The sequence below is a fragment of the Dendroctonus ponderosae genome, unplaced genomic scaffold (assembly GCF_020466585.1).
Source record: "Dendroctonus ponderosae isolate FM_Combo_2020 unplaced genomic scaffold, Dpon_F_20191213v2 Dpon_F_20191213_7, whole genome shotgun sequence".
Classification (NCBI taxonomy): domain Eukaryota; kingdom Metazoa; phylum Arthropoda; class Insecta; order Coleoptera; family Curculionidae; genus Dendroctonus; species Dendroctonus ponderosae.
Genome location: NW_026018916.1, coordinates 13,060,200 through 13,079,992, shown reverse-complemented (window position 1 = coordinate 13,079,992; position 19,793 = coordinate 13,060,200). Strand labels below are relative to the sequence as shown.

The 19,793-nt window shown below is 33.5% G+C and overlaps 2 protein-coding genes across 7 annotated transcripts in view; one reads left to right on the top strand and one right to left on the bottom strand.

The window, feature by feature from the left end:
• LOC109542356 (autophagy-related protein 16-1) overlaps window positions 1–19,793 on the bottom strand; it is a 609,070-nt gene that overhangs the window by 445,625 nt on the left and 143,652 nt on the right. The window lies entirely within an intron of this gene.
• Window positions 1–19,793, top strand: part of LOC109542360 — a 177,167-nt gene that overhangs the window by 66,595 nt on the left and 90,779 nt on the right. For 3 of the 5 annotated variants that reach the window (XM_048668355.1, XM_019911559.2, XM_019911560.2), the window contains one exon: window positions 3,358–3,404. The exons of the other annotated variants lie outside the window; for them this stretch is intronic. The gene's annotated coding sequence lies outside the window, so the exon portion shown is untranslated. The remainder of the gene's footprint in view (window positions 1–3,357; window positions 3,405–19,793) is intronic. 5 annotated transcript variants of the gene reach the window in all.

Sequence of the window (19,793 nt, the reverse complement as noted above, 5' to 3'; positions counted from 1 at the left end):
TTATATGTAATAAACGCGCTAAAATCTAAACTGCAGAAACTCCCAGAACTAATTTTTTGACAATTAGTGCAAATTAGCAATCTTTTCAATTTAGCGCTTAGGTACCATGGTCACGTCGCTACGTGATTTGTTTATCACTATGGCATCTTGATCCGATGTCCGAGCTAAAGGCATTTACATTTTCTTCTATAACTCGAGAACGACTGAAGACATCTCGAATAAAAAGTATAGTTTTATTCCACTATTGTCCAAAAATCACAAAAGCTTCAACAAAACATGGCTTTTGAAAATAGAATAAAATGCTTGTTCAAACTAGGTTAAAAAGAGTGGAATCGGTTAAGTGGTTCACGAGATATTAAAATGTAAGTTTTGAAAACTGCATTTTATAACCAAGGATACAAAAAAGCTCTCAAATGACGCTTTTGAAGTTACTTAAAGGTTTCAGCTATCTCCCCATTTTTCGTGATACTGTGACTTTTGCTAGAATAACGCCCTCTAGCGATCGAGATACAAACGTCAACACGCTTTCCAGTCATAGCCCCTCTTTGCCGTTATTGGGATATCCGGTATAATTTCAATTTTCTCATTGAAAAACTGAAAGCTCAAAATCGTCAAAAGCTTAGTCAGATGTCTCCAAATAAATAAAATTATTACATTCAGAACAAATTTTTGAAAAGCCATTGGAAGCAAACAGAAGCCTCAATCTAGCAGAAAATACTTAAGTAGGTCCAACGTATCACATTTCTGTATCAAGCGCATGTTTAGAACAAACGGTTGGGCAAACATTTTACTTTACATACGCATTAAAATCAGCATTAAAAATTAGTTTATTTCAAATGCCTTCAACTGGATGATTAAACGGTACGTTTTCTTAAATATAGTCATTACTGTAGTAGATAAATACAGTATAAGTACTGAAATCTTAATAAGATATATTCAAAGCGCTAATTGCACCGGCCGTCTTTAACTTGTTACAGTGTTCGATATTATACCGATATTATGGGCAGTATATTTGCATAAAATTCAACGATCTACTGCCCTGGATTAGATTTTTTTAAATATTTTAGTTGTGTGGAATCAAGCAGGKTTTTCGAAAAAAATCAATTGTAAATGGAATATAAAAACAACAAATATTTAATAGTCATTCCTATGAAGAAGAAGAAGGTAATTATTCKCTYTTATTTGAAAGAATCTTTCTGTTTTTCTGAATTTTTAGTAGATTTCAAAAGAGAACAAAAGTCAKCGTCAGTAGATGTAGTAAAARTGAGTAAACTTACAGCGTTMGATCCATTAAAARATTTTGGTTAATATAAAACAGTGATAGCTAATTATTTYAATTATCTAAARTTGTTAGCAGGTAAAGTTACTAATATTACAATATATATGGAACTCTCCCTTTTCATTATTTAACAATGTACCGCATATAATCTCCGTTAATAGAGAGTTATTGCAAATTAAAAATACTGTCATGCAGTAATAAAGTTGTCATACCTCAAACTCTCACTTTGTCAATTGAATTAAATTAACGCTCCGATGTTGTATWTGTATTGCTTACCTTTTTATTGGATATTGRACGCTGTTTGAGCGTTTCCGCTTAACTGTTACCATGAAAAAAAAACGTGTAGAAATGGAAACTAGGTTGTGTATACAAAGAAATAACCAGTGAGCGGACGTTAGAAATGTCAACTGTCAGTTTAAGGTMGAAACATAGAGAAAATAAGATGATTTTWATAATTTATTTTACTCTATRGGTCGAAAAAAAGGCGTACAGCATCGCTGCCCAATTAGCWMAGAACAGTAGGTAGCCTTATTAAAGAATMCCTTATTTTTAGCCTCCATTGAGCAGGCGTATGYGCCAAAATACCACTAAYTTTATTACTGTATGTYCTTATTGACCGTCGAATGACTCTAATAATATCGACGTATTAGTTATCAAAACAAATTTTTTGAATTGATGAGGTTATTATGTTACCGTTGCCACATCTTGGCAATTTGTATGATCGATGAAGAGATTGTTCGATAAGGTATATCTCTCCACATCTTCACTGAGAGACTATGTGTTGCTACCAATCTCGATTATTTTTACGGCAATTGCCTACTGCAACATTTACAGTTAGGTCTGCAGGGAAGTGAGCATTTCTTCAAGCTATATAATCTAGTGTGCGGATTTTGCCTCAATGGCATATCAAAATTACGAAATCAATTAGAAATACAAATCGTTATATGTGATAAAAGTACCCAAGAAACATAAAAAATTTTGAACCTTATACTGAATCACATAAAATGATTTATTTTAATTCATCAGGAGACAGTAGTAAAAAATAATAATAATAATTGTTAAATTATTACTTGGACGCAATTAAATGTATGATTTTAAACAGCTTTTAGAATAATGTAGGTATTAATGACGCTATCAAAATAACATGTACGCCAAAAACAAAATATAGAAATGTCTTATCTCCGGCACTGATTACTACAATTATTCCGTCTTTTAAATAGCTAATTCTTGAGCGATTGCTAACACGAAAACCTGAATTTGTTTCGATTAACAGAAACGAATCAATTATTCTATTCGGAATGGAGCCTTCAGCTACACCATTATAAGAATTATTCAGATTATTTGCTTAATTTGATTACAATTTATTTGTAACTGTTGTTTACAGATTTGCTTTGGTTTGTTATGAGGAGGTACTTAGTGGTTTTGTACGTTTTATTATTTTACATTTTATTTTATTTTTATTTATTGTATTAAATTACATCTAAACATTATCAAATGCATTAATAAAATTTCAAAAAAATTTCAAAATGATTTCCTTAATCAGAATGACTGTATCTTTTGCAATATTCTCATTTCTTTTAATCGACATACGTAATAATTTACTTTTAACATATATTCTCACTTTTCTAGGAAGTGTGGTTTTTCTTGACTTACTACACAGTTTCGCCACTGTTTTGGATAGCGAAAGAATCACTTTTACTTATTATAATGACATGACGATGACAATTTACCTTTCCGCCCATTATTCAATTACATTTTGTTCAATCCGTGTGGAAACTAATAACTTTCGCCACACACGCTGACAGCTTGGCTATTTGTCAGTGACTGTTATGACAGCATTTTGAAAGCCGTAAAACACTAACAGGTACGCGAGACCAAAGTCGAAATCCCGCCACGACGTGCATGACATGTGTCAATTTCAAGTAGTGGCGCATCGGTTTTCGTCTCTTGTACCGTACTTAATATAATATTACCAATGTAATTATTTGCGAAGTGCGCTACTTTATGAAAAAACAGATTTGGGTAAAATATCATGGCTTAATTTGCATTGTTTTAATAATTGTTTTTTTTTATTTCAGGTGTGTTTCGACGCTTCCGCATGCATTATACTTTGAACCTGATATATGTAAGTAAAATATAACGCAATAAGTAAATAACCAAATTCTCAATACGTTTGTTGTACAGGGCTCTCCGTTTAAGCACGAATTATTAACCAAAAATAAGACGATCTAACCAAACTAACCCAAACCTTAAGTCAAATTGTCAAATTAATATCGTTTTTTTAAATAATTTATAACGCCTGTATCGATTTTTATTAATTTTGGAATCGACAGTTACTGCGTAAATTTTGACGAAAGCGTTATCTCTTTTTAATGCGTAAAAATATTAAAAATAATGCCTGGTTTGGAGGTTGCAAAAGCAAAAGTATTGTATTGTTGCTTAGGGACATTACTTGACTTAGCTTAAATAAATTATTTCGTACATTTGCCAAACCGATGGATCGGAAGAGGTAGCGATGCACCCATGAAATGGCCACTAGGATGGTCCCTAAATCGGATCATCTATCAGATCGGATCAGCCGTAAGATTTTTTTTTGGAAGCTCGCTTAACTCCAAAGTGTAGGCTTTGCCCGTCACTACAGGAGCCGAGTTTCAGCAAGGAAAAACTTCCGGTATCAGCAGAGCGGTCAAATGCACATTTCTAAATGCCCTAACGTCAGGGACCCCCAGGACCGGTTTCGGGGGATGCCTGAGGTTAGCGCACTTCGAAATCTGCACTTGCCTATTTCAAAAGCTCATGACGGCTCTGCTGATGCTCAAAGCTTTTCATTGTTTAAATATTTACTTTACTTGTTTGGGAAAATAGTCAACATTTGGAAGATTTGCTAAAATAATTAAATTAGTTCAATTTTTTCGTTGAATGAATAATGAAAAATCAGAGTTGCAAGGTATCGTCAATAACTGTAGGTCTTATGAAAACTTCACAAGACACAAAAAAGTTTGAAAAGAAAACCAGCTGCTAGCGGAAAAAAAATAAAGCGATTTGTTCGTCAAATAACAAAAACATTTACTAACGAACCAAAAGTTATTTTTAATATTTTCACACAATAAAAAAAGATTACGATTAGGTCAAAACACTCTATTTTATGCAGCAAGTGTTGATTCAAAACTTAGTGAAAACCGATATTGGCGTTTAGAAATTATTTGGAAAAACACGATATTAATTTGAGAACTTTGGCGGCAAAATGAAGAAATTTGTGGTTAAGCGTTATAGAGTTATTTCAGGGACACCCTGTCTATTAAACGAATTATTTCGTAATATCATGATTATTTATACGGAATTTATAACTTCAGCAACGTCTAATTTAACTTATCTATATCTGTCTAAGAGATTTTGATCCGTGAATAATTACAATACTTAAAAATATCTCCTGATACATGAAAACTGCTTCATTTACATTTTTTCCCAAATGTTAATAATAAAAATACATCACATATAGTGTATGAGATGTATCCGGTTATGGCCGTCTATAACCACCAACACATGTTGCTTTATGTTTATAATTTAAAAATACTAATGCATTCAGTATTATCAAGAATAATTAAGTGGTTTTCAATTGACCACTATAAGTTGCGAAAGGAATTGAGCTTTTTCAATTAGTCGGGATCATTTGCTTAAAAAAACACTTGTACTATTATACTTAGGGCCGTCTTCACCGTAATGCATTAATCACAATTGCAGATTAATCCGGTATATATTGGCACTTTTGCATAGAATTATGTCAAGTTAAACGAAGTCAAGTCCAAATCGCAACAGAAACATAACGTGCTCCTTGCGTTTTTCAGGTCCAGATTATCAAAATATTTACCTATTTAAATATTAATTTTTTTAACTTATACAACTTCAAAATAATCAGTTTTCACCGTTGTACTTTTCCAATGTACTTACTTGCTGTTATGAGTGAAAAACAATTTTTTCTTTATTTTTTAAATCACACATAGCCAGATTTACTAAAAAAACGATTTAATACGATTGATTAGCTATATGTTGATAAAGATGAATTTGAAGAAATGCCTTATAACGACAGCATACAGGGTAATTAAGGATACATATAATAGAGCAATAAATAGATAAGGATAAAGCGTAAATTCAACAGGATTCGTAAAATTTGGGAACGTACTCAATAATGTAAAAAATAAATTGTTCGTTATTGTTACCATAACGTCGAATTGATGTGTTTACAAATAAACATACATCATTGTGCAGTCTTCTCAAGCAGCTTCTCGTAATCGGTTAATTAACTCTTGTTCAATTTGTACCGGTGTGTCGAAGTAAAGCTCTGAGTAACCCTGGAATGCTTTACTGCAATTATCTCCAATGCCTGTTCCTCTGTGTCTGGAACCCACATTCTGCTATGTTGCTGAGGCATTTCCCCATAACTAATCGCATATTCGCAAATTCGATGTTGGTGTACATATTGTGAAAGAAGCTTCAAAGTATGTAGTAGGACACGCCGAACTTAGCATTTGGTTCTTCTTATTCTTCCTCGTCAGACTTTATTTATCCATTGCTGGATATAGGTCTTCCAAATTTATCCATGTGTTCTTATCTAGAGCAAGTTGGTGCCGGTTTCGGCCCACTGACTGCGTGATGTCGTGTAGCTATCTCTTTTGGGGTCTTCTTGTCAATACTTCTTTTTGTCATTTTACTGGGGGCATTGTCCACTTATTGGTGTCCTGGCTTGCCACGTGTCTTCTGACTTCAGGTTACAGTTTCCAGCCTATACGAGTAGGATGCATGCGTTATAGACCCCCTCTTTTTAGATTCACAGAGATGTTTTATTTTTTGAGGATATATTCCAATTTCTTGCATGCCACCCAGCTCAGTCGTATTTTCCTGGTTATTTACTCATGATCTTGGACTTATTCAGGTTCATTTTTAGTCCCAGCCTCAGGGACTCTTCATGGAGTTCTTTTATCCTAATCTTACTTTCATTCGGGTCGCTGCTTATCAACACAATATCATCGGCGAAGCGTCGGTGGTTTAACTATACTCCGTCCACACTAATACCTATTGTTTCCCAGTGCAACTTCTTAAATACATCTTCCAGGGCCAAGGTAAATATTGGTTATACATTAAATAGTCAAGTTTTGTAAAGCGAACTATTGTTGTTTGAACGAGAGTCGGTTAAATAAGGGAAAGTATGCAGATTTGTGAGTTGAGTTTAAGACCTTTCGGAGTTTGAAATAAGACTTCTGAGATATTTGCGCCAAACCCAAATAGATATATTAATTATATAACAACTACAGTTAATTGATATCATCAATTGTATAAAACTGTGTAAGCTGTCGCTAAATAACACGAAAGTAATTATACTAGAACACAAATATAATAAATTTCTTCTTGTCCCAATATCCTACTACAGCTTGTTCCACAGGGCCACAGTTTGTCAAATATTTTTTATTATTGATAAAGGCAATCTATCTGTAACCATATGTTAATGACAGAAAACATCATTGCTGCTTTGCTTGTTCATCGAAAAATTTTAGAACTGAACTTTTTTAGTAGGAACATTTTTCGTGCTTTAAAACAAAGATCGTATTTGTCTTTTTGAATGTTTAAGTACTCCAATACGCTGCCAATCAAACATGAGACCATTTCAAAATAATGCGTAATAACTAAGTTAAGATTCGATTTTCAACTGTTAATATCTTCTGGAAATTTGCGAAAATTTTTTCTTCCAATATTTTTCTAGTACTCTCCAAGTGAGCCTCTATAACTCCTTGAATGACCAGAATGACGCCAATTTTGAATCACACCATATATCAATAAATATTTAAAATAAGCGTTAGGCTCATTTTAAAATTAAAAAAATTAAAATAAAATTCGATAATTGTTTTAGTGCAGTAGAAAGCAATTGATTGAATTTTATAAAACAAAACCCGTACTGTCACAATTTTAGTAATTGAATCTGAACCAACTAGAAATTAACAAATCTGGTGTATCTTTGAGTGATCCAATGTATGATCCAATGAATCATGTTTATCATCACCTTTTCTTCTTCCCCTTGTACATAAAAACCATTTTTCCTTGTTCCTTCTTGTATGATTTGAAATATGCCAATAATGTGTTCGTCCAATTTTGTGAAACATTATCTTAAGCAAAAATTGCGTGCAGTCCAATTCTTTTGACTTCTTGGTGCTACTTGTTAGAATTTGCATTATAAACAATCACTTTTAATTGATAAGTTACGCTTTTGAACAGGCATTGCCCTTTAACGGACAAACAGAGCGATAATAAAATGAATAATAAACACGGATAATTATGGAAAGCGTATTAATTTTATGGAATATATTTTACAGCCGTTCTGAAACATCCGGCAATGTTGACTCTACCTCATCTCGATCGCATCCGATATGCGATCGTAGTACGTAGATATCGTATGGCATTTATTTCCGTTTTTTCCTCATCAACACGTGACCGTATTAATCAAAGCATGCCCCCTGGAGTTGAAAAATTGGGAATAAAGCCAAAGCGGCTCAGGGGCCAAAGTTACAACGTTGAATAAGCTGGAAAAATATAATCGTTCGTTTCATTGTTTTTCTTTTATAAGACAGAACTATGGAACAAAAAACGTTTATCTAACGGTATTAAAGTTCTTAGAAATTCAACCGATCATCATCATCATCATAACTATTTGCACTTAGTAAATAGCGCTGAAGGCTGGAGTTACAATTACCTCGCATCTTTATAGAACTTTTCCTGATTTATCTAGAAATCGCAGTAACAAATCACCATCTTTCATAACAGCGACATTAAATGCGCTTTGATAAATATCTCTGCCTGCTTTCTACATAATATGTTTTTTGCCAAAGGGTCAATTAGAGCATAACTGCTTTATTTATTATCACTGGTATTAATTGACGAGATCTGATTCTTTGTCCAGAACGTTTTACTACGAATTTCCCAAAGTTTGTTTGGGAAAAGAACACAAAAATGAAAAAAAGTGCCTAAAAAAACATGAAAATAATCTAACAAAGCACAAAAAAATAAAAAAAGTGCTTAAAAAAGCATAAAAATATTTTTTTAAAGCACAAAATTAAAAAGAAAGCATTTGAAAAAAATGAAATCAAATTGTAATGATAATATATTGTTATTCTTATTTATTATTTTACATTTAACACGTGCTATTTATTTTCTATATACTTATTTACTATTAACAATGCTTAAAAGAAAATATAACTAAATATTTCTCCAAATTTTTCGTAGTAAAATTATGTCACCTGTCTGATAAAATGTTTTTCTATGCAGAAAAACTTCTTTAAAATTATTTAAATATGCGGAAAAAAGTTGAAATAAGCACGAACGGACAAAAAAGCATGAAAACTTTAAAAAAGCAAAAAAAACATAATAAAAGCTATCGCAAAATAATTAATTTGGTATAATTTGTTTAAAAATTAAATAATCTTATGGTTGCTTATAAAATTCAGCAATAAGCAAAATGCTTAAAATCCGATCTTTAATGATTACTTATTTATCACAGTTTAAGATAATAAGGTCAAATTAGAATTAATTATAATTCAACAATGTTAATAAACATGTTGAGTACACCTGAAGTGAGATACTCTAACTTCCGAGAATATTTTTGGGATCAAAAATTTCTCCGCCAGACACGTAATCTCCACTAGGAACTTATGCTTTGCCTTATGATTGGTTTGGTTCTTGTAACTTATTTTTTGCCACACCAGATTTCATATCCTGCGGTTGAATAAAAGAAAAGAAAATTAAATGATTATCAGCAACCTCCTGCTTCACTCAAATTCCTAAAGCATAACTTTCAGCTAAATGGTTTCAATAGGAACATCAAAAGCATAATCCTTGTTTGTCATTAATATTATTAATTAATATGCTTCTTTTAAAATTCTTGAAATCGTCCATTAAAATACGGCACTGACACTTCCATAGCTCTTCAAGTATGTAAATCGATCGAAAATAAAAGCCAAGAAGAAAATGGCAGATTCCATCGCTGAACGATTTTCAATTGTTGATAATTTAGTGATTGCATAGAACTCATCTCGAGAACCTATTTACGTGATTGTTTCCGTGAAAACGTTGCAATTGCAGGACCAGCATTGTCTGCTGCATTATACCCTCGGATCCTTCAGGCCAATGCATACATTCGTTAGGAAAGCTATTAAGGCTGCATTTTCTGGGCCACGGATCATTTGATTGTTTTTTTTGTAATAGACATTTGTAAACCTAGGCCAACAAATGCTATTTTACGTCATCAAGAAAATTTGGTGCCCGAGGGTGCTAAGTCCAAGACGACAACAACATTAATATGGAGTTTTTGGGTCCCTTAATTGCAACACGCTTTACGTTAACCGTTATTCTGAGCATGCGCAATAGTAAAGAAATAACCGTTTACGTTATTAGAGGATAAAGTGTTCTTTATTTACGTCCGAGTAGAGGTAACGTTAATAAGCATCACGTTAAAAAGCAGAACGACGGTGTTGACTTATTTCTAATAATATTAATAAAAGAAGCGGCTATAATACAATAAGAAATGTATTGTAAATCTATATAAGACTTTTTCATTGATTAATTTACCCCCTTATTGCGTGATTACGGATTTTATGTGAAAATTGTTTGGGCAAATTTAAACATTGGCAACACTACTAACATCGCACGGACAGGTTCCAACTTCTAACCCATAATTCGGCATATGTTGGTTCGGAAACCTAAATTTGATAAGGCAACTATGGGGCTCTATATTTCCTAAATTAAAAATAGCTCTTCGGTTTGCAACAACCGGTGGGTCAATAATGTCGTGTAAAATTAAGCCACTTATTAAATCGTGATCCACATCTCCCTGGTCATTTCGGTGCTGAACGGCAGCTTCAATATTTTCTTCCATCTTAACCACTTTTTTATTTAATAACAAATAATAACGAACTGCAAACTTAAACTAGCTTTGAAAGTTTTCTAAACAAAACGGGATAAGAAAACAATAAAGTGAAGTTTATTTTATTAAGAGTGCGACGAACGCGGTATCAAAAACTAAAAAACGCACTTAACGTTATTTGCCTGAACACCTTACTTTTTCAACACTGCGCATGATTAGAATAACGTTTAGCGTTTAAGGGTAACGTAATTTTAAGGGGCCTAAAAACTAWCTATTGACGTTAAAATAAATGGTTACCGAGGGGTACAGAACAATTTTTGTTCAATCGCCATGAATTTATTTACGCAGGCCTAATTTTCGATTAATTATATCAATAACATAATCCGTAAAGTATCCATACTCCTCATACATCCATGCAATCCGCTGGGTTTCTTCTTGAGAGGATAATATTAATCGAAAAGCTACCATTTGGCCGAAACACTTTAAATATGTACGGACTGGTATCAATATTCATGAATTCCGCCAAACAGCGAACCAAAGGTCGAAGAAGGAAGTTTCTACTTTGACAAGAAAACTTCCAAGTGGGACTTTCAGCAAAACCAACTCCCATGATGTACACCATAAGTATTTCTGTTCAAAAAAAGTAACGGCCCGAAATTGTCCTTGATTTTTTACGACGGGCCACCCTTTGTATATGATTACGTTGTTTTTTGTTTAATTCGAATCCGGAAAGTTTGAGCAGACTATTTTCAGATCTTAAACACTTTTTTTTTTCAACCTTCTCGCGTCCATACTTGAACATAGGTCTCCCAGAACGCGTTCCATCTCTCGCGGTTTTTAGCTATTCCCATCCATTTTAGACCTTCAGTTCGCTTGATGTCATCGTACCATCTTGATCTTCCTCCCATCCATGTGAGCCATGGTCTCCATTGTATTATTTTGGTGTTCCATCTCTCGTCGTCTTTCTTTGCTACATGTGCCGCAAAGTCCTATTTCATCTGGGTTCCTCTTTCTATTACATCCTTGACCTGTGTATGTTACCTTATGTGTTCGTTTGTATTCCTACCTCTTAAATAAGTACCCATCATTGTCCTTCCCACACCTCTTTGTGTTGCTTTTAATTTTTGAATTGCATTTTTTGTAAGAGTCCACGTCTGCGCTCCATATGTTAATAGTGGCAATATACACTGGTCGAACACTTTTGTGCGTCCTCGCTGAGGGATCTTTTGATTTTTAGTATCTTTGAGAGTTTGCCGAAAGCTGCCCAGCTCAGGCGTCTTCTTCGTTCAATTTCGGCATCTTTATTTCCTTTTCCTAGTTGTATTTGTTGTCCAAGGTATGTATTCCATGTCCATTGTCTATACTTATGATTGTCTCTTCTTCCAGACTCATTATTTTAGTTTTCTGCATGTTCATTTTTAATCCCACATTTTCTTATTTCTCTTCCAATTATTGTCACATTCTGCAAAGATCTACCTTATTGTCAGTTAATTTAGCCTTTCTCCATTGATGTTCTCCATGAAGTTGTTTGAACACGCCTTCTATCGCCAGCGGAAAGAGCTTTGAAGACAATATGTCTCCATGACTTACTGGGATTGGTGGAGTATTCTCGTGTATTCTTATTTTAACTGTTGCTTTTTGGTAAATGTTCTTTATCAGGTCCCCTGCATCTACTATATATACGTGCGTCCTCCATTTCTTTCATGACTGTCCAATGTTCTGAGCTATCAAACGCCTTTTCGTTATCTACCGAGGCCATGAATAAGGGTGGCTTGAATTCGGCTGCTGTCTCGATTAGGATCCTTATTGTTACAAGATGATCTGTTGTACTGAAACCTTTGCGGAATGCTGCTTGCTATGGCGGTCGGTAGTGATTTAGATCAGTTTTTTTGTTATTCATTTTGTCAATATCGTCATAAAAAGTTTCTACAGGTGGAAAAGCCAGCCGATGGGTCTGTAGTTTTCCAACAACCTTCTGTCTCCTCTTTTATGTAGTATAATCATGATTGCATTGTTCTAGTTGTCAAGTATCTTCCCTTTTTTAAGCATGTATTTTATAGTTTTGTTGACTTAAGAAGAACTCCTTTACCATTTCTTTGACGATCTTGTCTTCACCTGGGATCTTATTATTCTTCGTGAAACTCACGGCGCGGATTACCCCTCCGTCATCTATTTCTTCCACATCCTTTGAACCTACGTTTGCATCCCTTCTCTCCATAATTTCATCTGGTTTTACCACTTTTGTGTCATAGGTCTTCATGGAAAGTCGTAAATACTTATATTATTTTGTTTTTATCTCTTTCTTCTTCTATATTGTTGTTTTTGATGTCTATAATCTGTTGTTTACCTTCATTCAGTTTCAAGCATATCATGTTTTTGTTCATCTTTATAATATCTTTAACCATTTCCTAATACCTAGTAATATTCAAGATCCTTTCTTATAATTTGCCTTGTTTCTCTTCTTGGTTGTCTATCGTCATCAGTTTCATATTTGCCCTCCTAATACATTGATCGTCGGTCTTCTATCTTTTCTTTGGTCTCCTTTGTTATTTTGCTGGTCTTAAAAACACTATTGATGAATAAACAAGACGATACATGATTTATTTTGGGGTTTTGCGTGGGCGCATTTTGGGAATGAAATAGATGAATGAAAAATAGCAAAAAATTAAATACAAATTGCAACTATGAAGTAGATACGTGCTGCTTTAAGAGTAAATCAATAACACCAACAGGCAAAACTGGCGAGCAAATAAAACAAAACAAATATTATTTTTCTGAATGAATTATGAATCTGCCACTTTAATCAGTTAAGAACAATTTTGGAGCTTGAAATTAAGTGTCTCAATACAATTTTCAAAAAAAATTATATAAAAATGCCTGCATTGTAAGGCGTATTATGTGTGCTTCTTACAGATTGTTAAACTTTTAACGTTTTTAAGAGCTGAACAATTTCTTAATACATTTATGAAAAAGTAATTGTTCCTAATAGAAATGTTTTTTTCTAAAACAAATTTGAAAAATGTTTCGAAATATTTTATTTGTTAAGTGCAGCTATACTATTAGCTAAAGCTAAATGATCATCGAATTACTCTAAACTATACCCTGGTAGCAGCTCAAAAAGTGCACCTTCATGCGCAATATCTTGAAATAAAGACCAAAAATGTTATTAATCTGTTATCATGCACTCTCTTCAGGTAAATCTCAGGAACCCCTTAAAAGGAATTACGCCAATTTTGAGTCATGCTTTATCAAAATACCACAAAAATATGCCTGCAAATATTACTGAAAATCACAGGAAGTCTTAGTGGAAATTTTTTAAACGAGGTTTCGAAGGATTTATTATTCATCAGAATGAATATTTCAGCGACTCATTTCCATCTACTCCCAGCCGTAGAAGGTACTATTAAAGCAGTTTCAGCTACTTCTCATCTCTCTCAAAAAAAGAAAAAAACAGTTCATTCAAGAACTTAGTAAATATTTATAATAACATTGTAATAATTGCACAAGGAAAAGCTTCAGCAGCAGGCATCAGCAGAGCGGTCAAGTGCTCATTTCTAAATGCCCTAACCTCAGGCACCCTCAGGACCGGTTTCGGGGGCTGCCTGAGGTTAGCCAACTTATAAATCTGCACTTGCCTATTTCAGTGCAATAATTTTAAAAAATTCACATACCAATATGCAAAAGGAATCCTATAATAGCAACGAATTTAAGAGCTTTAGCCTTAAGCAATCACATCAGCAATAAACACCAACGCAAATCGCAACACGAAATTGATTATAAACATGTAAATGGTTTGAAGAGCTGTAAGACCAAGTCATCATCCGTGATCGATGCATGACGCTTCCTATTTATGGGCCAGACATTAAAACAAAATTAAGATAAAAGCAATGCAGCAGCTCTCTTTGAAGAAGACCAGTTCAAGCCCACGCTCATTTATATCAGAATAATTAGCAGTTAGACATTAAGATGTTTCAGAATTTTAAAAAAATCCCGCAAGCAACTTAATAAAGTTCGTTATAACCAGAGCAACGTGGCGCAACGGAAGAAATAATTTTAATATCTGTCAGTTGTAATAGAACCAGTAGGCCATCAGCTTTAAAGGAAAATGTATTTGTCATGTGCCTCATTGCATAGTTATTAAAACATTTTGAAGAGAATTAAAACAAGCGCAACTTATATTACTACTTTAATTGATTTCCAAGATACACTTAATCTGCCTACTCGGGAATATCATAATAAATTAAGAGGCAAATTAATATTTGAATTATATCAATTCAAAATTAAGTACAGAGATTCCAAATGAATTAAGCTAAAATGGCAATAAACTCGCTTTTTACTGAAAAGCAACAAAAATCAACAATAATTTGCCGATTACAAACAATTGAAAATAAATACCAAAAGCAACAAGTAAAATTCTAATAGAATACAACTATTGTATATCAGAATTTTTTTATCTAGTTATAAGACATGCCATTAACCAAACAGGATTTATTTATGGTAAGTGTTTGTAATTCTGTTGTACATCGAAATCTTCCCTGAGGAGTTTTAAGTAGAATAAACACATTTTGTGTAATGGGCACTAGTGTTGATGGTGCAAATGATGGCAAAATAAAACACTTCAAGAATGGGGAGAAACGTTAAGAAGACAAGAGACAACTTATAAATTTTGTTGAAATTCCGATAAGCGAGAAAGCACAATAAAAAACCAAACCGGTAAAAAAGGGAATACCAATAAACGAAATATGTGGGCGACGCCATAACGGCAATACCTCAAGAGAAAATTGATGAGGCTCTGTCAACATCCAACGAATATAACCAACGCATCAAATTCACTGCAAAAAGACACGATTATTGATTATAATTATTATGACATGTATGGATCACAAAATAAATGGTGTTTTGTGCCCGGATGCAAGAATACCTTAATAAGTGCTCCAAACAAACTCTTTCCAACCGTTCCCCATGATTATGCACGTAAAGTTTTATGGTTCAAAGCAGCTAGACGCGATGTTCCTAAATCAAAATCAATGTTTTTTTGTTGCGRAGATCATTTTAAAGAAAGTATGAAAAGAAAGCTAATGATGMGGCAGCCAGAATATGCCTTTGATCGTAYTCTGTGTTCTGTGCAAATTCTGCCTAGGTTAGGTTAAGTTGAATAAGTAAAATTCTATATATTATTTACGTAATTTAAGCCAATACAGACATATTAGTATAGTAAGGAGTACGTAGTACGTTAGTTAAAGAAACACAAATATAAAATTACGTTCACTTGCATATCCACATGAAAAAATGGAATTACTATTCTAATTATTCGCATTTCCTATATTACAATATTCAGCTTAACAAAACTAACCTTACTTTACTTCTTAACAACCTTACACGACTTGCACACTCTTATCCCAAAGACAGGAATTTCGTCGGTAACATCCGAACAAGAAATCATGTAAGATAGAGCAAGTTTCGAGGTTCGTCAACCTCAGGCACCCCCATGACCGGTTTCGAGTCTCATCAGATGGATTTAGCCTAAAATGAGAGACCGCGAAACTCGCCCTTGGATCAAACAATGCAAACACAAAGGGAGGGACTCAAACATACAGTTGTAAATTGCAGGCTAAACGCAGCTGATGATACTCGAAACCGGTCATGGGGGTGCCTGAAGTTTGCGAGCTCGAAACTTGAACTCTTTAATAACACATTCTTCAATTACATTATTTCGAATATGTTTTTCTCATGTTTATCTGAAATATTTTTGCATTTTTTATTTTAATAAACTTTTGTTGAATACCGTTTGCTTAAGAACCAATTCAATGATATAAATTAATTGTTGAAATATGTAGATTGTTTAAGTGTTGCGGTAATTACGCATGCCACGACAACAGCATCTGTTTCTGATGAATAGTCTAAATTAGCCTACCTTATAACTAAGTAGTGCCAATGGCAACTATTAAGATTTGGCCAACTTTCGTCAAAAATACATTTAGAAACGCTATAAATTTGCAATCAACTGTGTCAAAAACTCTCTACGCGTATTTTAAATTAGTTTCTCACACTGGGCTTATGCAATTTTCATAATGATGATGATCTTGATTCAAGCTGTAGTATGTATAAATTTAACCAGTTTATAGTCCGCTATATAAATTGTTTTTTTTTGCTAGAGAAGGCAATCTTTAATCAATTTGGCTGAAGCTCCCAGCGCTTTATTTTACTGGAGGTTTGAAATAAAGCTAAATTTAAACGTTTACAAACTCTTTTGTAGGTCGTGCTGACATCACTCAGGTCTAGTTTAGTCTTTGATTTGCTTGAATGTTTTACTGTTCGTTTCGGTAGTTAACAGCAGATGTTAGCTTAAGGTGGTTTAAGCGTAAAAGTGCAATATTATAAGTTAAAATGTAAACGAATGATCTCTACTGATCGATTTGAAATCGATTTATCAAATATTATTGGAAATTCACTTGAAACAGTGGCTATTAATGCATAATCGATATATCAGCTTTACACGTCAATAGAAGGAAGCAGACATTAAATAGGGTTATAATAATTCACATTCAAAACCGAAATATTTGCAAAAAGCACTAATTCATCAATTTGACAACGATATTTTTAATAAAGGCAAGAATTTCGTCGGTGTTTATAATATATAAATTTCGAAGTTCGCTAATCTCAGGCACCCCCAGCACCGGTGTCGAGCATATGATATTTTTAATTTCCTCCTGTGATGTCGTTTTTCTCATTAACAGTAATAAGTTGTTTTACTCATGGAACTCCATGGGATTTCATCGTTTACAAGTATATTAAGGTTGGAATTGTGATTGATTGTAAAATGGCAAGTAAAAAAAAATAATTGTGTATAAAATAGCAAAATTGTGGAAAGTTGATTGGACGGTAGAATTTAGTCTTTCTTGAACTTTTACTCGACACCAAGTTTCTTTAGAAGTTTGCAATGACGAAAAATGTTCTCCAAATTCTTGACTTGAGATTTGACTTACAGTAAAAAATAAATAAAAAATCGAATCATATTTTCAATTTTCCAGTATTTTTCAAGTTAGCCCCTGTCACACCCTGGATGCACTTGCTCAGTTTAAGCAGGCAAAAAAATAAAACGTATTGAAGAGAAAAGGAATCAGTTATCAGGATTCGTTCATCGATCACTCGACTAGTCTGAAACCGCCAAGAAAAAACTCAGCAAAAGCATCGGCGTCTTGGTCTATACAGAAATAGTTCTCCAGAACGATAAAAAAAACGCTAATAAATAACTCACTGATAGAAAAACGATAATCTGCAAGTTTGAAAAGCAAGATGGCTCTTACGATGGTACTGACCGTGGCTTTCTGACATTCTATATCGCTCTATTGTGTATAATGGCTTTCGCCTTCGTTGCAATGTGCAACAGGCTGATTTATTTTTCAGATACAGCCAGATGTATGAATGGTCTAGGAAGTGTAGCGAAAGTTTAACTAGATGAACGCGATAATAATTGAATTAGCTGATAAGATATTAGAAGTTTGCGTTTATCTTTTCAGAGTTGGGGTATGTAGACAGTCCTTATTTGTTACTTCAAAACATATACGGTTTTTAATATAAAGAAGATAATTTAAGAAAAAAATATTTTTTGTATGATGGCAAACATCAACGCAAATGGCACGCATATTGTGAATATTTAGCTGTTATTATAATTATATGGCGCATCAGATCCATCGTATGAATAAATTAGCAACTCTCTTAATACGGGCCCGATTTGGATCAGTGAAAATTAGTTCGAAAGCGAGTGGTTTTGTCTAAAAATCGTATTTTACAAGCTTAAAATCAGTTGGAAAACTTGAAATTCATAAGAGTTTGAAGGTTTCAAGGCAAATGTGGTCAATATTTTCTTTGTGGATCTTTTTCTGAAAAAAAGTTTTATGTATGTAAACATTTTCTGTACAACGGTTAATATCGGGTCGGTTTAGAAAAACCATTCCCCAACAAAATCCTTTACCTTTTTATCTCGATTAACTCACTTTCAAAACAGAACATTAGATTGTTTGGGTTAGCGTGTGTGAAAAGCCCCGGTTGTTCCTGAAAACATGGTTAGTTGCCAGAAGTTTGGCGGAGCATCAAGATTTTTTTAACCCCAAAATGTAAATTTAGGAGCAACTCAACAGTTAAGAAACTAAATTGAAAAAAAATTGCAATAATTTTCGATTTTTTTTAAATTGCAAATGTGCACATTTTTCCTTTAAGATTCAAACTTAGACCAAAATGTCACTTTTAAATCACATCGTTTTCGTCTATAATATGGGAGAAAATGGAATTTGGAGTCAAAGAGACTTAAACTGCCATCCACATCGTTTGCATTTTTATTTGCCCATCACTCCACAACTGTTGAAAATATTTCAAAAAGAAAAAATTCCCTGGCCAAATCGACCCTGGCCAAGGTTTGGAAGATAGTGAACCCTGAATGTTGGCAACCGTTCGACTGATCCATTTGCGCATAAATCCACTATTTTGCCCGTAACTTCGTTACATGTCAAGATATTTGAAAAGTTCAAAAACCCCCAAAAAATCCGAAGAAGTAGCTATAAAATCTATTGCAGCCTCATATTGCTTAGCAGCAACATCAAGGGAGTAAAACGAGTTTGAACTCAGCGAGAGTGCAATCTTTTGAAAAAAGTTTGAGGAATCAACCTTAGTTCAAAAAGTTCACAGTTATGAAGACTTTGAAGCCAAATAGACGATTCCCCAAGCAAAATATTCTCAGTCAAAAAGTTCCCGTGAATTTAGAGCCGAGTACCCTAATTTTTGCAAGAATTTTTTTTTTCACACAGAATGATATTTTACGAAACAAGTGAAAAACTCGGGGTATATATTTTTATTGTCCCACCCTGTTTTGATTTGAGAACCCAAATACATATGCAAGCAAAAACCTTATTTAAACCAAAATCAGTAGCTGAAATAAATAAGAGTTAAATAAATTCATTTAGCGTTAGAAAATAAGGAATTACTGCACCAGATGGTAAACCAGAAAATTAGCACTCATTAATTAATCTTTTCTAACGAATGGCCAGATCAACAATACCGTTATCAAAAATTTTAATTAAGCTTATTTGCTTTCTGTGGTGATTCAGTTAGCAAGCCGAATGGCGAATTTATGGTGTTGGTCATAAGCTATTTTAGGTTATGCAAATGTTGATGATATTATTTTCCAAAATATACAGTTTTCGAACTGTATGGCCCGTTAAAATATTTGCATATTGGACGCATTTCACTAATAGAGAACAGTTAGTTCTTCAAACTTTTGCATATAAAATTAAAGACCCAAATGTGTTAAATCACAGATTTCAACATACGTGAGCAATCAAAACAAGATAAGTACATTTAAAAAAGCATTGAAAAAACTTCAGTCAAAGGTAACGCAACGATTAAGGAAGCAAATGGTCAAATTTTCGATTTTTTGTAAATTATTCCTATTCTTAACTGTAATTGCATTATGCAGGACGACAATTTTAATATTTGTCCATATATTTGAGGACCAAGAAAAACTTATCGCATCCGTTTCTATAAGTAGCGGAAACTAGTGATGGGTACTATCGAATAATTACTAAATCGATGATTGCAACTATCGAATAAAAT